The sequence below is a fragment of the Portunus trituberculatus genome, chromosome 22, assembly GCF_017591435.1.
Source record: "Portunus trituberculatus isolate SZX2019 chromosome 22, ASM1759143v1, whole genome shotgun sequence".
Lineage (NCBI taxonomy): Eukaryota > Metazoa > Arthropoda > Malacostraca > Decapoda > Portunidae > Portunus > Portunus trituberculatus.
Window position 1 is genome coordinate 7,909,648 of NC_059276.1, and position 21,336 is coordinate 7,930,983.

The 21,336-nt window shown below is 39.4% G+C and overlaps 1 protein-coding gene across 5 annotated transcripts in view; it reads left to right on the forward strand.

Annotated features, from left to right (window-relative positions):
* Positions 1 to 21,336, forward strand: part of LOC123507415 (protein SSUH2 homolog) — a 264,828-nt gene that overhangs the window by 164,171 nt on the left and 79,321 nt on the right. The gene's annotated exons all lie outside the window — the stretch shown is intronic.

Consider the following 21,336-nt stretch of genomic DNA (forward strand, 5'->3'; position numbering starts at 1 on the left):
GAGGGTGGATTATACGTCAGGTGGAACAATGAGAAAAGGCTGGAGATTGAGGTAAAGTGAATGTGGAACAGGATGAAGATGGAAAAGACTAATGGTGGAACAGTAAAACCAAAATAAGTTAGTCATAAGAGTAATAACAGTGGAATAGAGTGGAACAAAAGGAAGGTGGAACGTGGAACAGAGGCAGGGAGTAACAGTGAATTATAGAACAGTGGTGGCGAAGCAATGAAGGATAAACAGGTGGAACAAAAGGAGAATTAAACTTTGAAGTGAAAAAGTGAAGATAAAGCAAAAGAACAGAAGAAAAGGAAAATAAAGGAATGGAATACTGAAGGAAAATCAGAAGAAAAGAGTTAAACAGAAAATGGTAAAGAAAAAATAGTGAAAAAGTAAAATACATGAAAAGCAAGGGAGAAAAAAGTAGAAAAAGGGTGATGTGATGAAATAAGAAGGGTGAAAAATAGGGAGGCAGAACAGTGTGAGTGGAACACAGTATTTCTGGGTGACGTCAGATGATAAATGACTCACTTCTCTCCATGACAGACGGAATTCACGACCACCTCCCCCTTTCCCTCTCCCTCTCTCTCTCTCTCTCTCTCTCTCTCTCTCTCTCTCGTTCGTCATTATCTTATGTATGGAAATATTCATCAAATTCCATTTCTATATATGTGAATAAAAGAGAGAGAGAGAGAGAGAGAGAGAGAGAGAGAGAGAGAGAGAGAGAGAGAGAGAGAGAGAGAGAGAGAGAGAGAGAGAGAGAGAGAGAGAGAGAGAGAGACTACAAGGCAACATCTCAAAATATAAGCAAAAAATTTGACACACACACAAAATACAATCATTATTCACCTTCTCCGCACCTGATTTACCACAAGTCATTAAGGAAGACAGGTGAGACAGGAGGAGGAGGAGGAGGAGGAGGAGGAGGAGGAGGAAAGAAGGCAGCAGGAGGGACAGGCTAAGGCTTAAAGGATGGAGAGAAAAAACGGGAGGGAATTTTGGAGTGAAAAGGCATTTAGGGAGGAAAAGAAAGAGGGATGGAACGAGTAATGTAAGAATGGAAGGGAGGATGAAGGGAAGGATGGAAGGAAGGATGGAGGGAAGGAGTCAAAACCAAGGGAAGCATCTCAGTGAAGGAGGCTATGAAGGATTAAAGCGTGGGAGGAAAGGAAGATAAAAGATACTTGTGGAAAAAATGAAAAAAAAAAAATTGTGGGGAAAGGTTTTTTAAAGTTTACTGTCGAAATGTGGAAAGATGAAAAAGAAAACGGGAGAATGAAAAGAAAATGAGGAAGGAAAATTTTAAGATGGTGAAAGAAGAGGAAATAGGGAACAGAAGAGGAGTAAAGTTTTTAGGAAGGAAAATGAAGACGAGAAGAGAGACGAGAAGAAAGAAAAATAGAAAAATGAGAGAATTAAGTTTCAAGAAAGAAGAAAAGAGAATGGCTTGAAGGAAAGAGAAGGATAATAGAAAATAATGAAGTTTAAAAAGAAAAATAGGGAGCGAGGAGTCAGAAGATGAAAGTAAGAAGGAGAGAACAAGTGAAGGGAAATGAAGATAGGAATAGAAAAAAGAAAAAAGAGGAACACATGATATAATAATAAAGAGAAAGGAAAAAGAAATGAGAAAACGAGAGAAAGAGAAGACAGAGAAGACAAGTGAAGAGAAATGAAGGTAAGAATACGAAAAAGAAAGAATAAAGAGAGAGAGAAAATGAGAATGGAAGAATAAGAATAGGGATGATGAGAAATGAGGAAGAAAATGAATGAGTACAGAGATAAAGAAAATAAAATGCTATGAAAAAAGAGAAAACGAAAGAAAGAAAAGGAAGTTTAAAGAGAACAGATGAATAGGAAAAAAATAAAGAAGAAAGAGAGGAGAGGTGAAGAGAAGAGAGAGAAAGAAATTAAATGGAAGAACAAGAAGAAGGATTATGAAAATGAGAAAGAGGAATTATGAAATAGAGAAATATGAGAAAGAAGAGAGAGAGAGAGAGGGGGGGGGTGGAGAAAGGGAATGTGAGGGGAGGTAAAGGAGACCAGGTGAGGGGAAGGAATAGGTGTAGCTCATTAGGCCAATCGCAGGTGTGTTCAGGTGTGTGGGAAAAAGGTAAGGTTACTTCTGACTTCCTTTCTTGCCCAGGTGGAGATTTGCATAAAGGTGCGAGGCTGAGATTCCTTATTAAAGTTCTTCTCTTTGTGTGTTTGTGTATCAAGAGCTGCGTGGACTTCACTGTGCACTTGAATTTTCTTCCTTTATTCCTTCCTTCATTATTTTCTTTATTCAACCATTCGTCTTTTTTTCGTTAAGTAAAGTTGTTTGGTTTGGTTAGTGAATTCTGGTTTTTTTTTTACATTGACAGTATTAGTAGTAGTAGCAGCAGTAGTAGCAGTAGCAGTAGTAGTAGTAATATCAGTAGCAGTAATAGGTGTTGTTGTAGCAGTAGCAACAATAGAACCACAGAATCCCTATCACAAAAAGCTACAAAGACAAGCAAGCCACACTCTCCCACCACGTTTCCCTGCAGTCAGAGTTTAACGAAAGACGAATCGACCCCAAAAGAACTGATCCCAGACAGATGGTATTCCCTGAGCAGGAAGTTCCACCGACACGCCCTGATCACCTTGAATACAATTTCCAGTAATGATTCCAGTTATGAAAATCTAGAAGGGTTTCCTAATTGGGTCTCCGTCGCGATAAGGGCAGAAGACAAGGAGGAGGAGAAGGAGGAAGAAGAGAAAGAGGAGACAGAGAAAAAGAAAATGAAGGAAAGTCAAATGAAAAACGCGAGAAAGAAAAAAATAGACAAACAAGCAAGAGAAAGTAACAAAGATGGAAGAGAAGAAGACAAGAATAAAAATAGAGATAGAAAGGAGGAGAGAAAAGGAAAGGAGCAGCGAAGAGGGAAGAGACAGACAGAGAAACAAGATAAAGTGTAAGAAATATGTGAGACAAGAAAGAAGACAAGAAAGAGCATTGAGATTGAAGGAAACAAGAGAAAACGGAAAAGAAATAGACAAAGAGAAGGAAGAGACGAATGAGAATAAGGAAGCAAGGAGGAAAGAAGAGAAACTAAAGCACAGGAGACGAGAAGATGAAGAGAGAAAGGAAGAAGAAAGGAAGGAGAAAAAATAAGAGAGATAGACAAGGAAAATGTGACAAGAATGTGAATAAAGAAGAGTGGAAAGAGAAGGAAGCAAAAAAAAAATAAAGAAGGAGGAAAAATGAAAAGGATGAAGGAAAAGAAGCAGGAAATGATAGAATAAGGTTAAAAAATATCACAAGAATAGAATAAAGAAAGGTGAAGGAGTAGAATGCAAAAAATAAAGAAAGAAGAAGGAAAATGAAAAGGATAAAGGAAAAGAAGCAAGAAACGATAGAATTAGGTGAAAAATGAGAAAAAGAAGATTGAAACATTAGATTAACGAAAGAGGCGAAGGAAGGAAGGAGAGAGAGAGAGAAGTAAGGTGAGAGAGTGAGAAAAAGAGAGAGAAAGAGAGGGAGGAAGGAGGAGAGTATAATGAGAGGGAAAGAGAATGGTATCAAAGAAGAGTGTTGTGATAACCAAATCTGTGTTGCTAATGGCGATGGGGTAAGATTGGAGATGTGAAAGTTGGTTCCGTCTCTCTGTATCCTTTACTTCTTCTTTTTCTGCTTCTGCTTCTTTTTTTTTTCTTCTTCCAACTCTTCTTTCTTCTCTTCCTCCTCCACCACTTTCTTCTTCTTCTTCTTCTTCTTCTTCTTCTTCTTCTTCTTCTTCTTCTTCTTCTTCTTCTTCTTCTACTTCATCTTATTCTTATTCTTCTTCTTCCAAATTCTCCTCTTCCTCCTCCTCCTTTTCCTTTTTCTTCTTCTTCTTCTTCTTCTTCTTCTTCTTCTTCTTCTTCTTCTTCTTCTTCTTCTTCTTCTTCTTCTTCTTCTTCTTCTTCTTCTTCTTCTTCTTCTTCTTCTTCTTCTTCTTCTTCTTCTTCTTCTTCTTCTTCTTCTTCTTCCTCCTCCTCCTCCTCCTCCTCCTCCTCCTCCTCCTCCTCCTCCTCCTCCTCCTCCTCCTCCTCTGTCAAAACAAGGAGGGTTACTCTTTCTTGACAAACAAACAAACCCAATTTTACTAAAACAACTCATAATTAATTCGAGAGAAGATTATGTTATGAGACTAACCACCTCTCCTCCTCCTCCTCCTCCTTTTCCTCCTCCTCTCCTCTTCCTCCTCCTTTTACATATGCTTTCTCTTGTTTTGGTACATCCTTCACACTTTCCTTCTTCCTCTCCTCCTCCTCCTCCTCCTCCTCCTCCTCCTCCCCTTCTTCCATCTTATTTTGTCATTTTGTCTTCTCTCTCCTCTCTCTCTCTCTCTCTCTCTCTCTCTCTCTCTCTCTCTCTCTCTCTCTCTCTCTCTCTCTCTCTCTCTCTCTCTCTCTCTCTCTCTCTCTCTCTCTCTCTCTCTCTCTCTCTCTCTCTCTCTCTCTCTCTCTTAACATTCAACAAATATTTTCCTTTCCTCATTCCTTCACAGTTTCCTTCTCTCCTTCGTTCCTTCCCTCCTTTCCTCCTTCTCTCTTTTCCTCCTGAACAGACTTCTTACCTAAGCAACCGCACTCATCCTTCCTCAATCCCTCTCTCTCTCTCTCTCTCTCTCTCTCTCTCTCTCTCTCTCTCTCTCTCTCTCTCTCTCTCACGGCCCCGACACTTTCACTCTTCCCTAACACTCTGATAAGATTAAGTGTGTCTCTTCATCCTGCTCTTCTTCTCCTTTTCTCTCTCTCTAATCAATAACCAACGCCATCTATTGAAGAAAATTAGATCTAGTTTGTGGTAAAAAATAAGTTGATTAGTTTTAGCGAGGAAAAGTAAATAAATGTGAGATATGTGTGTTTTTCCTGGTTTTCATGTTTTTTTTCTTTATTTTCTATGGTTATTAGTTGTTTTGTTGGTTATTTTTAGTCTCCCTCTCTCTCTCTCTCTCTCTCTCTCTCTCTCTCTCTCTCTCTCTCTCTCTCTGATTAGTTGTAGTGAGGAGAGGTAAAACAAATGAGAAATGTGTTTTTTCTTGTTTTTGTTAATTTTTCTTTATTTTTTTGTGATTATTAGTTGTCTTGTTGGGTTATGTTCAATGATTAAGTCTCCTCTCTCTCTCTCTCTCTCTCTCTCTCTCTCTCTCTCTCTCTCTCTCTCACCTTTAATCACAGGGACACAAATTCCTCACATGTAAATTAACACCAACTGATGATAACTGTCTATAATTATCGCCACTTATTACCAAGAAAATTATCACGACTTAATGATGACAAATTGTTTGATAATAGTGATCTTAACACACACACACACACACACACACACACACACACACACACACACACACACACACACACACACACACACACACACACACATGCACTCACCTGGCCTTGATTGCTCCTAACTTACCTGTATAAAGAAAGTGTTAATAGATAAACTCAATCATTTACTCAAGAGCGCAAAGTCTGTATGAGTGAAATGAAATAATTATGAATATTTTCTTTAAAGCGGTGAGTTGTTTTGAAAGGATACGATCATTTGGCAAAGGAAAGGTACAAATTAAAACAGGGATGGTTGAAGAATAAGAAAAGCATAAAATAATAAAAAGACTGACAAACTCTTTCATTCAATCAAGAACGAAAAGTCAGTATGAAATAAAGAAAATAATTATGGACATTTTCTTTAAAGTGATGAAGGGATACGATCATTTAAGGAAGGAAAGGTACAAATAAAACAGGGAAGGCTGAGGAGAGAGAGAGAAAAAATAACAAAAGCAAGAAGTAGTAATGAAACAGCGTCCATTTAATCCAATACTTCTGAGTCTTAGTCTTTCTTCACTGCCAGTTTAAGTCGAAGAAGAAAACGACTTGTCAGAGATTAGGAACGGAGACAAATATCAGTAGTTATCGCTCTCTGAAACAATAGAAATAAAATAAAAAGATGAAACAATGAAATAAAATGAATATGAATGTGTTCTTGAAAGTCGTGAATTATAGTGAAATGCTACGATCATTAAACACAAGAACAGAATAAGAAAAAAAGAGTAAATGAAACAGTAATGAGACAACATGTAGTTAATCCAATACTTCTCAGCCCTTAAGTCTTTTTCACTGCCAGTTTAAGTCAAAGAAGAAAAAAGACTTGTCAGGGATTAGAAACGAAGACAAATATCAGTAATTGTCATCCTCTGAAAGAAAATAGGATAAAAAATGACAATATATTACGTGTTTGTGTGTTTAGGTCTCAGTGACTCAGCGTGGAGTGTCAAGGGGTCAGTGAATGGAATAAGATGAGGTCAGGTCATTCTCTCCCTCAGGTCACGCACTCGAGTCAGGTAAAGACAATTATCTGCTGTTAATTAGGTCAGGTAGCTTCAGTTCGGTCTGGGTGTGACAGGGACAGATCGAGGTCAGTTCAGCCTCACCTTGACTGCACACACACACACACACACACACACACACACACACACACACACACACACTTTAATGCTCATTCCGCCTCCACTACTACCACTTTTCCACGCCACCATTTCGCCATAAAACTTCTCCATTACGTACTGAGCTGATCAGCACACACACACACACACACACACACACACACACACACACACACGTCCCTACCTCATCAGTAAGCAAGACAAACACTTTCTTATTACAACACTTGCAAAACAAGAGAAAAAAATATGAAGTCACAAATATGGAAGGTAAAAAAGTAAAAAAAGAAAGTACGTAGACTCTAAAAGCAAGAAATTTCACTATAACTACTACTACTACTACTACTACTACTACTACTACTACTACTACTAATAATAATAATAATAATAATAATAATAATAATAATAATAATAATATATTTTCTTTGCTATTCAAATTTCTTATTACAAACATTTTCGTAGGAACAAAAAAATTCTACTCCTAGTTGTTCTTCCTTTATGTTCCTTGCTGTTTCTACTACCACCACCACTACTACTACCCTCCGCCGCAACCACCACCACCACCACCACCACGGCAACAAGGAGGGAAGGGCGGGGTTCACATCAGCTTTAGGCCAACACACCCTGGATGGTCTAAGGGGAAGACTACCTGGATTCCCCCCACCATCCTATCCTCCTCCTCCTCCTACTACTCCTTCAATCCTCCTACTTCTGCTTCTTCTCTCCTCCTGCTGTTTCTCCGCTTCTTCCTCTTTTTCTCGTATTTCTTCCCGTTTTTCTTCCTCACCTTAATTTTTTCCTCTCTTTTATTCCTTCCTTTGTTTGTTGTTCTTCTTTACGTACATATTAAACGTATTTTTTCCTTCTTTCGTCCTTGTATTTCTCCTTGACTTCCTTTCACTGACCTATCGCAAGTAACCTTGCCTTAGAGAGTGTGTGTGTGTGTGTGTGTGTGTGTGTGTGTGTGTGTGTGTGTGTGTGTGTGTGTGTGTGTGTGTGTGTGTTAGTGACCCAATCATCTACTCCAGTCCTCGAGAATCAGTGGTTGGTTGGTTCCTTTCACAAGTGAAGAGATGAGCGTAGCCAATGAACTGAAGGTGGAGAGGAACGCCTGTGTGAGTGTTCAGTGGAGGGTGAGAGGGAGAGGAGGGCGAGAGTGGCGAGGGGGGTGAGGCCAAACACTCTTCCTGAAGGGCGTGAGTGAAGGAGGAAGCAAAGAGAAGTCATGAGGGTACTTCTTTGGCTTCTCTTCAGGTTCCTCCTCCTTAGCTTGTACAGAATTACCTGAAGTGAGTCGCCTGGAGGAGCTGCTATGAATCCTGAGCGACCACGTGATGTACTGGTGCGTCTCTCGATAGCGTGACATCCTCTTCACTCCTAGTGCCCCTCTTACTTACTCTTGCTTCGTTTACGCCCAATTCGTCGTCTAGTTTCTTGCTTCCCTGACTTCTGTTTCCTCGTCCTCCTCTTGTTCCTCTTCTCGTGTCTGAGTGTGACATCCTCTTGATTCTTCTGATCTCTCTTCCGACTCCTAATCTTGTTTGGTATCTTTGTCTTCCTCTTATGGGTCAACGAAGAGTATGTGTCAGCAGTGTGACATTCTTCTTCCTGTTGTTTTCTCTCTCTTTTCATTCTTGTTATCACTTTCTTAGTAGTAGTAGTAGTAGTAGTAGTAGTAGTAGTAGTAGTAGTAGTAGTAATATTAGTGGTAATGGTAGTAGAAGAAGTATTTCGTAATTTCATATATCATGTATGTTTGTCATTAAGTTATACATTTTTGTTTTTGTTTTTTCATCCTCCACTCACTCCTTTCCTGGAAGCGACATTGACAAACAAAACACGAACAAAAGCCTTGCACCTGCAACTTTCCTTTACCTCCACGCACGGCAGGCGTCGCGCATGAAGTGATAAAACGTCAAAAATGTAAGTTATTCTCGCGACGAACGATATCCCGAGGGGTGGAGGGAACATAGCCTGCGTCCGGAGGAAAGAACGGCAAGAATCCTACCACTACCTCTGTTTGTATCCAACCACTGCCAACATTTGTGCTCGAATCATGTATCCTACCACTGACACCATTTGCGCCAGTGAGAGTGAAAGCCACAGGAGGAAAGGACACAAGGTGGAGCAGATGCCACCTGTGACACCCACCTGACATGACCCACGGCTGCCATCTCTCACTTGGGTAGCCGGAATCCCTAGACGCCTCCGGGAAAAATTGTTGTCAGCCACCTTGGTCCTGAGCGGCGCATACCTGATAGCACCTGGCAACTCCGATACGAGAGAGAGAGAGAGAGAGAGAGAGAGAGAGAGAGAGAGAGAGAGAGAGAGAGAGAGAGAGAGAGAGAGAGAGAGAGAGAGAGAGAGAGAGAGAGAGAGAGATTGTATATACGATGACAATGATATGAAAAGACACAGAAAATATACATAAGCCGGAATTGTGAGAAACTGGGAAGTGAAAGACGAGGACGAGGAGGAGGAGGAGGAGGAAGAGGAGGAGGAGGAGGAGGAGGAGGAGGAGGAGGAGGAGGAGGAGGCCTGAAAGATAGAAAGGTGTGGCTGGGCACTGGGAGGAAGTGGAGCAAGAGACATGTAGAAGAACCAAAAGAAAGAGAAGGAGGCAGAAAGAGGAGTAAAGAGACGAATATTTGACTGCACTGTGACAGAAAGGAAGAGAGAAGAGCAGCAGGAGGAGGAGGAGGAGGAGGAGGAAAAGAGGAAGAGGAGGAAGAGAGAGGAGCAAGAAGAGAGGAGAGGTGGAGGATTAAAGCAACGTTCAAAAGGAATACGAGGAAAGAGCATAAATGAAAAAGGGAGACGAAAAAATGAAAACAAAAACAAAAACAAAATTAGAAAGATAAAAAAAAAAAATACGACACTAAGAGTTGATAACACCAACCAAATCCAAACACACACACACACACACACACACACACACACACACACACACACACACACGAGCGCCCTTGAGCCATCGCCACCATCAGGAAAAGCAGAGGTAAGCTCGACATACACGATTTATGAGTACATGAGCGTAAATCTTGGAGGCAGGATAATGTCCCCGCGTGTATGTATGACACCGGATAGCCAGGAGGAAGAAGAGGAGGAGAAGGAGGAAGAAGAGGAGGAGGAGGTGGAAGAGTTGATGGTAAAAGTAGGTAAGAAGGTTATTACTCTCTCTCTCTCTCTCTCTCTCTCTCTCTCTCTCTCTCTCTCTCTCTCTCTCTCTCTCTTGGTTCAATGTAGCCCTCACTCGCTATTTTCGGCTTCTATTCCTACTCATTAATATTTTGTTCCTTCCGGGTGTTTTAACAAGAATATCTAATCATTTGCTTGCTTCTGTCTCTCTCTCTCTCTCTCTCTCTCTCTCTCTCTCTCTCTCTCTCTCTCTCTCTCTCTCTCTCTCTCTCTCTCTCTCTAATTATCTTTACCTCAGGCTTTATCTCTTCATGCTAATCTATTTGCTGTAATTTGAAGGTTGTTTTAAATTAGCTCTCTCTCTCTCTCTCTCTCTCTCTCTCTCTCTCTCTCTCTCTCTCTCTCTCAGGCACTCCATCAGTGTTTCAAAGGTATCGTATCACTCAAGCTCAAGTGTTCATGAAGCCTCGAATAACTGGTTTAATTCAACAACTTAAACTCTGTGGTCCAATTTTTTCCTTCTCTTTTTCCTTTCCTTTTTTTTCTCTCTCTCTCTTTATATCTCTTCTCTCACTTGCTTCTCTTTCTTTTTCTCTCTTTCCTTGTCCACGAATATTAATCCCTTCCTCAATCTGACTTTCCATGATCGCTATTCCTCCTGTTCCTCCTCCTCCTCCTCCTCCTCCTCCTCCTCCTCCTCTTGTGGGTTCCTTCTATTCGTCGAAGCAGACTTTCTATGTCATCAGTTTTATCCTGAATTGTCGCTTTATTGATCCTGCAGACCCTTATGAGGAAAAAGAGGAAGAGGAAGAGGAAGAAGAAGAAGAAGAAGAGGAGGAGGAGGAAGAGAAGGAGGGGGAGGGAGGACAATGAGATGCGAAGAAAACGAGGCAATTGTCATCATAATCTCCTAAACTGTTTGTCATTTTCCTTTTCCTGATTCTCCTTATCCCGTATGTTGTGTTGCTCTCTATTATTATTATTATTATTATTATTATTATTATTATTATTATTATTATTATTATTATTATTATCATTATTATTATTATTATCATTACTACTACTACTACTACTACTACTACTACTACTACTGCTGCTATATTTTTTCCATACGATTATTCATTCATTTCATCGTTATCTTATATGGCCCCTCAAGTATTTCCTCCCCTCTGTCACGTCATTTGTCATTTCTCTAATATTCTGTCTTATCTGGGCAATGTTCCTCCATTTTCCTTACTCCTACAAATCATTCTCGGTTTTATCATACCTGTCATATTTCATTGAATCCTTTACTTCTTTTAGCCCTTTCCTTTTACTTTAGTCATGCATATACGTCACACACATTACAAATACGTTTTCTTGTACATCTTTTCACACTTCTTTTGCACTCTGTTCTGCTTCTCACACTATGCAGCACTCACTAACTCATTAATCTATCAACATGTGTTACCTTGTTACCTTCACTTCTTTAAAACATCCTATCACACTATTCTCACGCTATTAACCCCAATACACACTGCCCACTAACCCTTTTCACCTTCTAATGACACTCTTTATACTTCTTCCATACCTAAAACACTTTAAACCCCTCAGTACCATGACGCGTTTCCATATTCATTCTGCTTACTGTTTGGTGATTTTATACAGCTTCAGAAACTCACGTGGGGGAATAAATTAGTGAAGACTCTAGCCATTAATCTTCTGACGTCCCTTTCTAGTCTCAATAAAATGGTCTAATCGTACACAATCTCAAGGTAAAATTGTGTCCCAGTACTAAAGGGGTTAAGTACTCTATACCAAACTGTTATATTCCCCTGCCACACTGCCGCATACCTCCCCTGCCACATACTTCCCTACCACACACACTTTTCACCTTTCCCTTGTGCACCCTACTTAATCCTCAGCCTCGGCTATGTTCTCTCACACTCTAGCACTCCCCCAGTTCACGCTACATCACTCTAGAGAAGAAAGAGGAAGAGGGGGAGATACCAGTTCATAACATTTCAATCCTTCCCTGTTTCTCTCTTTCCCTATGTCTCTTTCTCTCCGTCCCTCCTCCTCCTCCTCCTCCTCCTCCTCGTCCTCGTCCTCTTCTCTTGCAGCAGGATAAGCCGCCCTGGTTCTGCTCGGCGGTGGAAACTCATGGGATTTAATTCATTCTACTCGTTCATCTCGCCGTCTTCAAATTGAGGAACGAGAGAAACGTGCCACATGAAAAATATCAGAGTAGTTTCCCCTCGTAATAGTGGTGAAGAAAGTGAGAAGAAATGACCTACATTCTCGTGCTGGTACCGTTTGTGGTTGTAGTAAAAATATAAGATGTAATGGTAGTAGTAGTAGTAATAGTAGTAGTAGTAATAGTAGTAGTAGTAGTAGTAGTAGTAGTAGTAGGTGGTAGTAGTGAAATTGAGAATCTAAATTGAGATGTTGATTTTGGAAGTGATAGTAATGTAATAGAAGTAGTAAAACAGTAAGAGCTGTTGTTGTTGTTGTTGTTGTTGTTGTTGTTGTAGCAGTAACAGTAATAATGGCAATAGTTATCGTTTCTAGGTGTTAATTGGCGTATACACACCTGAGTAATCACACTAAGAGCGCCAGGTGTTCTGATTAATTACACACATCTCTGGCTGAGTCAACATAAACTAAATTATTCACGTATATTCACTGCACCCCATTCACTACGATTTCCTCCACTAAATACTCTACATTCAAAATTTCATACAAGTACATTCATTTCTCTAACACTAAAATAAATTCCAGTCTTACTTTTTTTATCATTTTACTCTACTCTATTTGTCATAATCTTACATTAGCACTTTTCTAACACTAATACAACTCCCTTTTCCATTTTCTATCATTCATTTCCAATAATAAAGTCTCCTTCACTAAGTGTTAAGCTAAAGAACTGTAATAAACGCACTACAAATAAAAAGCAAACATGGCGAAGTTTGAAATATATAATGGCAAAGTTTATCAGAATTTATGTATCTATGTTTCCCTCACCAAGTACTGCCCTGAACCAAATGCCAATCACACTAAACAAACTACACTAAACACACTGCAAGTACAAAATAAACAGTGAAAGTAGAAAAAAAACAAGAAAAATACAGATCTAAAACATCATATTACATTTTCCTTTACATGTCTACCTTTTCCTCACAATGGAAGTAAAAACACATAATCAACTTATTCAGCAGCCTTTATCATGTACTGTATTTCCTCTCACGTATTTACATCTCCCTCAATATGAACTGTGCTAAACTAATCAATTTATGTATTTATATTTTTTGACCAAGTCTTGCTCTAACCCAAATACCAGTCATGCTAAACTAACTACACTAAACACACTGTAAATACAAAAAAAAAAAAAAACAGTGAAAGTTAAAAGAGAAATACACACCAAAATATTCCATTATTTCCTCTTACGTTTTCCTCATATCTCCCTCCACAGATTTCCTCCATGATTCTCCTTCCTCACAGACCTTCCTCCATGTTTCCTCCACCTTCCCTCCAATTTTGACTATCCTACTACACTCCTATCATAGCCAAAACAGTGCTTGTCCTTGATATTCTCACACCAAAACAAACACAATCAACTTAATTAGCAACTTTTATCAATGTATTATTTTTCCCCCTCACGTATTTCCATCTCTCTCAATATATACTGTACTAAACCAATGAGTTCCACGTCACCAGTCACAGGACCTCATAAAGAAACAGAGTCCAGTGATCAAGAGTGATTGGAAATGATAGAGAGTCATGACACAAAACATAAACAGTGAGGTTGAGTGGCAGAGTGGACTGATATGTCAATACCTGCATAACTAGGTACACAAGTGGAGCACGTGTGTGTGTGTGTGTGTGTGTGTGTGTGTGTGTGTGTGTGTGTGTGTGTGTGTGTGTGTGTGTGTGTGTGTGTGTGTGTGTGTGTATCTTTCTCTCCCCTTCCATTTACACGATTACATTAGTACAGTTTAGCAAAATAGACTCTGGATGTAAATATATCACACAATGAGAAAAAGTAGAGAGAGAGAGAGAGAGAGAGAGAGAGAGAGAGAGAGAGAGAGAGAGAGAGAGAGAGAGAGAGAGAGAGAGAGAGAGAGAGAGAGAGAGAGAGAGAGAGAGTAAACAATTAAACTTTCTACGAGAGAAATTTGATCCGGAAATGAAGATATTCACAATTTTCATTTCCTAATTCTTCCTTGATACGAAAAAGGAGAAAGGAAAAAGAAAAGGATGTACTCTCTCTCTCTCTCTCTCTCTCTCTCTCTCTCTCTCTCTCTCTCTCTCTCACCCGCTAAAAAAAGACGTGACATTTATCATTCACAACAAACATCAATTTTTCTTTCAGTATTCATGTTTTGCTTTCATTTTTTTCTTTCCTGTTAACATTTTGGAAACACGTCACTTTCTTGTCACTCTCATGGAATATTCTTGCCCACTACATGTCCATCACTTTCTTCCTCTTCTTTCCTTCCCCCTTCTTTTATCCTCCTCTATCTCTTTACTCCTTTTCATTTCTCCCAGTTCCTCTTTTCCTTTCTTTATCTCCTTTCTTCCTTTCTTTCCTCGATATTTATTCATTTATCTCTTTTCCCTCATTCTCTATTCACATTTTCTTTTTCTTTCTCTCCTATGATTTTTTTCTTTCATTCATTTTTCTCTTCCTTCGCCTTTCTCTTCTCTTCCTCCTTTGTTTCTTCTCTCTCTCTTTCTCCTTTTCCTTTTCATCCTGCCACTCCTCTCACCATTTCTCTCTCTCTCTCTCTCTCTCTCTCTCTCTCTCTCTCTCTCTCTCTCTCTCTCTCTCTCTCTCATTCGTCTTCTACATGTTGAAATTAGTGATGAGAAGGGACAGATTTTTTCCTCTTTTCTTTTTTTTTTTTTTTTTTTTGAGGGGACGAAAGGGGAGGGGAAAAATTCTATTGAGGAATGGCGGAGAGGAAACCTTCTTCTTAAAATGTCTTATCCTAAATTCAATTCCGTCCATTTTTTTTATCACGTTCCTTCAATTCTCCTTCGAAACCTTGTCCTTTATTTCTCGTTTCTTCTATCTCCCCTGCTTCGTTTCTTGCCCTGTTGTCTATTCCTCATTTTCTTTTCCTTCTTATCTTTTCTTTTCCTCCTCTTTCACTTCCTGGAACGTGAGGTATTTTTCTTGCTTCCTTTCTTTTTCCTTTCTTTCTCTCTTGTTCCTCTTCATCTATTCAGCTCCTCGTCCTGTTTTCCTTTACCTCTCATCATTCTTATCTCTTATTCTGACTCTCTTTCTCTTTCTTTCTCCCTCTCTCTCTCTCTCTCTCTCTCTCTCTCTCTCTCTCATCTATCCTATACACCATTTTCTTTCTTTATCATCCTATAATTCTCTTCTCTTTATTTTTCTTTCTCTCTCTCTATCTACCTGTTTCCTATTTCTCCATTTTCTTCCTTTGTCGTGCCTCATTTTCTTTGTCCTTCACCCCTGCGGCAGAGGAGGAGGAAAGGGAAGAGGAAGTAAAAGGGAAAGGCAGGGGAAGGGAAGAGGAGGAAGGGGAAGTGAAGAGGTAGGGAGGGAGAGGCAAGGGGGTCTGTGGCAAAAAAGATAGACAGACATGCAATTGAAATAAAACCAACAATCTGCCTAATAATTAATCTCTCTCTCTCTCTCTCTCTCTCTCTCTCTCTCTCTCTCTTTCCTGCTCTTCTTTCCCTTCTTCCTTCTCTCATTTCTCTTTTTTTTCTCCCTTTCACCTCTCTTATCGCCTCCTTCCCTCCTTCGCTACTTTTTTCCCATTCTATCCTTCCTTCCTTACTTCCTCCCTGCCTTTCTTCCCTTTTCTTCCTTTCACTCTTCTTCCCCTCCCGCTGTTTCTGTCGTCTTTACCTTCATCATCCATCGTGTTTGTCTCCCTGAACCATCATCATTCCCTCCTCCTCTTCCTCCTCCTCCTCCTCCTTCTCTCTCCTCCTCCTCTTTCCTCCACCCAGCGAACCTTATAATGCAGTTTCTTTACGGGAAAGTTTTGTGATAATTACTCATTCCTTGGAGACAAAAGGACAGAGTTTAGTGAAAGAAAGAATTTAATAGTTGTTTATTGAGAGAAAAATTAATAGACGCAGGATTTCCACAGTACTGAAAAACTGATAGAAAACAGAAAAAAAGACTTGATTTCCTGATACTTTAAAATTTCATTGGTTATGCGTTTTTTTTATATTAGTTATGCTTCATGTTTACGGGATACGCTGTCCAGTGCATAGAAAACGAGGTGTTGGTCTTGTAAGGAATCAGGTCGTCTTTAGAAGGTTCAACTTACGGCTTAACACTTGGGTGGGTTTATGTTGTGTTGAGAGAGAGAGAGAGAGAGAGAGAGAGAGAGAGAGAGAGAGAGAGAGAGAGAGAGAGAGAGAGAGAATAGACAGACATACAGACAGAAGAAAAAAAACATACATAAAATAATTTGAATGCAGATAATGAACATGGAGTAGAAAGGAAGAGAATAAGATAAAAAAAATACGTCTCTCTCTCTCTCTCTCTCTCTCTCTCTCTCTCTCTCTCTCTCTCTCTCTCTCTCTGTCTCAAATATTACTACTCTTACATTTATTCACAAGATTTAGTCCATTCACACACACACACACACACACACACACACACACACACACACACACACACACACACACACACAGGGCTATAATCTGGGCCAAGCTTTCATTAATCTCCTCAAGGTTTATCTGAGAGTAAAGTGAAATCAAGAGTATGACGGTGTGTCTTGGTGAAGCAGTGTGGGACTTGGTGCGCCTTGCTTCTCTTCCTTTACTTTCAACTTGGAGTGATTTGAGAGCGGTAGGGGAGAGAGAGAGAGAGAGAGAGAGAGAGAGAGAGAGAGAGAGAGAGAGAGAGAGAGAGAGAGAGAGAGAGAGAGAGAGAGAGAGGGAGAGGGAGAAGCGTGTGTCAATGGTTCACGGTTCACACTTCTGAAATAACTGACTTTTTTTACTTTTTCAGTGACGAGTGAGACTTAAATTAATGAGAGAGAGAGAGAGAGAGAGAGAGAGAGAGAGAGAGAGAGAGAGAGAGAGAGAGAGAGAGAGAGAGAGAGAGAGAGAGAGAGAGAGACAGACAGACAGACTGACTGACAGACAAACAGAGAGACAGAGAGAGACAGAGAGAAGGACAGAGACAGAGAGAGGGTTCAAACTACACCTCTTGCCACACCTGAGGTCAAAAATACAGGTACTAATTACAAAATCATTACCTGCAAACCTTCACTCACCGCACATTTAATAAGGGTGACACAAAAAATATTACTCCCATTTAAACACACTCACCTTGTCAAGTTATCAAAATACCTGTCGTTTACGTCAAATTAATTACCTGGACAAAGAATTTACCTTCATACTTTGAGGGGAAAAATACGGTAATGTTTCCGTGTGTGTGTGTGTGTGTGTGTGTGTGTGTGTGTGTGTACGTGTGTGTATGTGTGTGTGTACGTATTGCTAATGAACAAACAAGTCATTAGATCCTAAATGAGGTGAATGGGAGACTTCAAACTTGTTGATTACCACGAGAGAGGGAGAGGGAGAGAGGCTGAGGGAGAGAGAGGGAGAGAGAAAGATATATTGGACACGGAAAATATTGAGACGACATCGAGTTTTGCATTCAGGAAATTAAAAAGGAAGAAAATGGACTTCTTTCTTCCTCCTTTTCAACATTTTATTCTTGAAAGTGATATTTTGTTACGCCTCATGTAAAATTGTTGTTATTTATTATATTACTTGTATTCGACTTCATAAATTTTGTACCTCTCGTCAATTAGGACATTTTGTATTACCTGCTGCTGCTGCTACTGCTACTTCCACTACTACTACTATTACTACTACTACTACTATCGGAAAAAATAACCCCCGTATAAAAAAATCCTTTAAATAAATCTTGGCGGAAAAAGGAAAAGAAAAACGGAAACGAGAAATTTGAAAAGAAAACGGAGGTATTAATTAGGAGTGACTAAGCTATTCTATTGGACATATCTCTGAATAATCATATAGGGAGAAAATAATTGCCTTACAAGACCCTGGTGGCATACTCCTCCTCCTCTTCCTACTCCTCCTACTCCTCCTCCTCCTCCTCCACTTCCTCTTCTTCCTCCTTCTGAGTGAGTGATGGAGAGAGCAAGGAAATTAGACCGAAAAATAGTACCTCATAAAAAGAGAGAGGAGGAGGAGGAGGAGGAGGAGGAGGAGGAGGAGGAGGAGGAGGAAGGGGAAGAAAGGATGGCCATAGGGAATGAGGAAAAGAAGGGATAGTAATGGGAAGAATGGATAGAATGTAGGAAGAGAGAGAGAGAGAGAGAGAGAGAGAGAGAGAGAGAGAGAGAGAGAGAGAGAGAGAGAGAGAGAGAGAGAGAGAGAGAGAGAGAGAAGGATTAACTATGTAGTCTTCAACATAATACACCGACACACACACACACACACACACACACACACACACACACACACACACACACACACACACACACACACACACAAATCCCCAACACCAGGAAACAAAAACACACAAAAAGGATCAAGAGAATAACGAGAAGGAAAAAAAAACTAACAAACGCAACGCAAAGAAGGAAACTTGAAATGAATTTTAAGTTAGTGGAATAAAAGCAAGTATAAAGCTATTAAACTTAGGTGCCCTTAAAACTTAGACAATCAGGTGCAATCTAGTTCCCAGTTTGCCGCTCTGATTAGCTCGCCCTTGGTAGCTGGTCTTGTGAGATTAATTGAAGGTTTTTGAAGTAAATTTTTGGCTCAGAAAACTCTATAGCTGTCTGTTTGTGTTGAGATCGCGGGATGAGGGAAGGAGGGAGCGAGAGGGAGAGAGGGAAAGAGAGAGGTAGGAGGTGGTAAGTGTGTGCATGTGTGTGTTTAAAGGTGTTACACTTTACACACGTTTCAACACCTCAAGGTAACACTTATGCACAAAGGAACACTTATCTACACCTCTACTGGTTGTCTGTTGTGTTGAGATCGCGGGATGAGAGAAGGAGAGAGCGAGAGAGTGAGAGACAGGTAGGAGCTGGTAGGTGTGTGTGTGTGTGTGTGTGTTAAAGGTGTTACACTCTACACATATGTTTCAACACCTCAAGGTAACACTTATACACAAAGAACACTTGTCTACACCTCTACCTTCGTCCATCACTCTAGGCAACACTCTTCTCGCCTTTCATAACCCGTTGACATTCTTAACCTCAGTCATTTTCTTACCTGTATTTCCATCTCTCCTTTATTCTCATTTTTCTTACACTTCTCCTTCTCTCTCCTACTTTTCGTATTTTAGTCTTGCCACCTATTTTTTTATCATCGTATTCCTCCCACTCTTCTATTCCTTCCTTACTACTTTCTTTCCTTCTTTCTTCTCCTTTTTTCTCTCTGTCTCTCATTTTCCCTACATATCTCTCTCCTTTCCATACTTCCTTTCTTTTGTTGCCTTCCTATTCCCATCCTCTCTCTCTCTCTCTCTCTCTCTCTCTCTCTCTCTCTCTCTCTCTCTCTCTCTCTCTCTCTCTCTCTCTCCTTTATCAAACTCAGTAATTTATATCCAGTCTTTCCTTTTTCTCACTCGTCATCTGAGTAATTTCCATTTTCATTTATTTTTACTATATTCTTTCAAACTCAGGACAGGTATCATGTTTCTCACGAGGATGATGGAAAAAGACACTGGAAATAATGAGGGTTTCCTTTTTTAAATAAGAAGGGAAATATTACATGGTTTTTTAAAGTATGATTAAAAGGTGATTTCTTTCCTTAACTAAAATACGTATGCTGAAAAAAATGTTAGTTAGAAGATGGAAATATGAGAAAAAAAATAATAATAAAGCAAGAAAATACAAAATCATGAAAAAAGAAAATATAGAAAATAAAGAAACTAAGAAAAAAAACTATGAAACTAAAGAAAGACAAGTAAATAGGAAAGCAAACAGAAAAACCTCCTTTAATACCAAGAAACTACGATTTTTCCATTAATTTCACTCAAATAAGAAATAGAAAACGAAGGCCCTGTACTGACTTCATATAAATACGCTAGCGGTGAAAATTTTTACACCCTTATGTGAAGCAACTCAAAATTCGTCACGTCAGGATATTACGCCCAGCCAATTTCCATCATTTTACGGAAACCTCGTCACCGCTTCAGTCACGGAGAGACGGGAAGGGCGAGGGAAGGGAGACGAGAGAGGGGGAGTGGTGATAAGACAGAATTTAATGTTGGAGGACAGGTGAGGCAATTAGTGGAGAGAGAGAGAGAGAGAGCAGTAAGAAAGGGCCAGGAAGAGTGACAGTGATGGAAAACAGAGACGAATGACAGAGGGAAGAAGGGAACAGAAAGGTAGGAAAGGAAAGGGAAAGGGGGCTGTTCTTTCCATCCTTGAGGTCACGCCTTGAAAATTGAGGTCACGAAAGGGAATAACTTAACGAAGGTCAGGTCACGGTGTCTATATGAAGCAGTGAAGGTTTATACTCAGGAAATGGTGAAAAGAAGGGAAGGGGAAACGAGAGACACAAAGCCAAGACGTCGCCATTATGAGGTACAGCTGAGAGAGTCTTGGTGAGCAGCGCGAGTCAACACTTCAAGGCTTCACTCAAGGCTTCGAAACTCCGCCGCTCAGGAAGGTTTAATGTATCGAACACCCTGCGCTTAATGGCTGTGTGATTTGAGACTTTATGCCTTAGCCTTTTGTGTTTTTATGCTTTTATTTTACGATTCCACTCGATATAAAGATTTGTATTGTAAGATTTAAGACTGTTCCTTATCCTTGTGTGTTTTTCTGCTTTTAATTTTACGTTACCACTCGATTTATATGTTTTATTGTAAGATTTAAGACTGTTCCTTATCCTTGTGTGTTGTTATGCTTTTATTTAAGGTTTCCAGTCGATTTTGGGTTCTTAGTGTGTGATCTGAGACTTTGTTCCTTCTCATTTTCTGGTTTTGTACTTTTATTTCAAGTTTTAATATATACGTTTTAAGTGTGGGATTTCTTTACCCTTTTGTGTTTTTATGCCTTTATTTTACGTTTCCACTCGATTTACTGGTTTTATTGTAAGATGTAAGACTTATCCTATTTTTGTTTTCATACGTTTATTTTACGTTTCCAGTCGATTTAATGGTATTTTTGTAAGATTTGAAACTGTTCTTTACCGTTTTGTGTTTTTATGGGTTTATTTTTACGTTTCCAGTCAATTTTGGTTTTTAAGGTGTGATCTGAGACTTTGTTCCTTCTCGTTTTCTGTTTTTATACTTTTATTTCAGGTTTCTAATCAATATATATATTCTAAGTGTGTGATTTGAGACTGTTCATTATCGTTTTATGTTTCTAAGCTTTTATTTCAAGTTTCCAAGCCATTTTGGTGTTTTTGGAGAATCTATCCTTTATCTTTTTGTGTTCTCATGCTTTTATTTCAGGTTTCTACTCCAGTTGTAGGGTTTTAGTGTGTGATTTGACAATATTCCTTATCGTTTTATGTTTTTAAGCTTTTATTTCAGGTTTCCACTCGATTTAGACGTTTTTAGAGTGAGATTTGAGATTTTATTTCTTATCTCCATGTTGTTATGCTTTTATTTCAGGTTTCCAATCGATTTGTAAGTATTTAAACTGTGATTTGAATTTGTTCCTTATCGTTTTGTGTTTTTATGTTTCTATATAAGATTTCCACTCAATTCTTAGGTCCTTCGAGTTAAAAAGCTTTGTTATTTTGTCATTTGATTTTAACGAGGTCTAAGAATCAAAGACGT